Consider the following 1,511-nt stretch of genomic DNA (forward strand, 5'->3'; position numbering starts at 1 on the left):
GGCTGGGTAAATGGCGTAAGAGCCTGGGCAGCTTCTCTGGGAGCCGCCGGGCAGAGGCCGGAGAGATGATGCTGGTGCTGATGCGATGAAATGGGGAGGCGGGGGGATGAGATCCTGAAAAAGAAAACAAAAAAAGGCTCGTTTTTTCTTTCGCAAAAACAATAAAAAAAGAAGAAAAGAAAAGTGTCTCGAAGTTCGTTCCAAACCGAGCCCGGAGTTGTGATTTTTTTTTTTTTTTTAATCATTATTTTTATTTTTATGTTTCCTTGCATTTGGTGATCACAACAACAACAAAGGCAAATGGGACTGGGGGAAAATGCTACAGAAGGCGCTGTTTGAAGCTGGTCGGTCTGTGATTGAAGTCTGGAAGATGGTCTGCGAAGAAGTCTTGTGGCAGCACAACTGTTACTCAAGGGGGTTTGTGGATTTTTTTTTTTTTTTCCTTTTTCCGTGAGACAGAGAGAGCTTCAAGAACTGTTCCGGTGTTCTGCTTTTTTTTAATTATTATTATCTGAAAGGGACCATTGCAACTTTTTTTGGAGGGAGAAAACTGATGTCTTCTATGCATCCGATTCTTAACAAAGCTGCAGGGAGCTTGAAAAAATGCAGACTGTACAAACGCTTACAAAAAAACAAAAAAACAAAAACACTGAACTGACTTAAGATCAGAGTTTACTTTTCAGATCAAATTGTTTATGGTTTTACAAATGTGATTTCTACTTGCCAACTTTTTTTTTGTAACTTGTTCCCTTATACCTCCTTGATTGAATACCAGACAGCCTAGACCTCAGTACAAAAAGGTATTGAAACATTTTTGATACATAACAGACCTCAGTCTTTTTTAAAAATTAATATATTTTCAGGCGTATTTTTGTACAGTGAAAAGGGAACATTCTTGCTGTGTTTTTTCAGTAAGACTTTTCAGGCACTTCTTCCCTTTTATTTTTTCTTTTTATTTTTTTTCCTCTGTTTTTAGCATGCAAGTTTGTTGGTACGTTACGTCCTGGTTTTAAAAGGATTAAAATTAAAAGAAAAATAATCCTTGCATCTAAAGGCCTTGTGGTTTTAACAAGAAATAAGAAACAAAACACTTTTTTTTCCTTTTTGTACAGCGATAGTTCAGATTTGTTCAATATTTGTAGGTAAAGATTTATTGAAAATGGTGATATAGACCTCAGAGCTGTTATCTTAGTTTAAAAGATTGTATATGTACTGTACTATAGTAGGACTTTATGTATCTCATACGCTGTGATATGTGGATGGGGCCCCAGATGGAAGGTATGAAACTGGATTCTCGATTTTAGCAAAAAAAAAACAAAAAAAAAGGAAAAAAAAGAAAAAAAAATAAGGCACATAGTTAAAAAAAATAAAAAGAAGAAAGTTTCTCATTTTGTGCAATATAAATCTAAAGTACAGACCATCTGCCTCTTTTGCAGCCAGGGATGGCGAGAGCAGACTTGTGCACTGTCAACATCAGAGCCTGTTTTTTTTTTTTTTTTTTTTTTTTTTTT

At 35.4% G+C, this 1,511-nt stretch overlaps 1 protein-coding gene across 1 annotated transcript in view; it reads left to right on the plus strand.

The window, feature by feature from the left end:
- Positions 1–1,336, plus strand: part of SOX11 (SRY-box 11) — a 7,894-nt gene extending 6,558 nt beyond the window's left edge. Inside the window, exon 2 of the mRNA XM_019520717.1 lies at positions 37–1,336. The gene's annotated coding sequence lies outside the window, so the exon portion shown is untranslated. The remainder of the gene's footprint in view (positions 1–36) is intronic.
- The last annotated feature ends 175 nt before the right edge of the window (positions 1,337–1,511 follow it).

This window comes from Gavialis gangeticus, unplaced genomic scaffold (assembly GCF_001723915.1).
Source record: "Gavialis gangeticus isolate Ggan-Ray unplaced genomic scaffold, GavGan_comp1, whole genome shotgun sequence".
Taxonomy (NCBI): domain Eukaryota; kingdom Metazoa; phylum Chordata; order Crocodylia; family Gavialidae; genus Gavialis; species Gavialis gangeticus.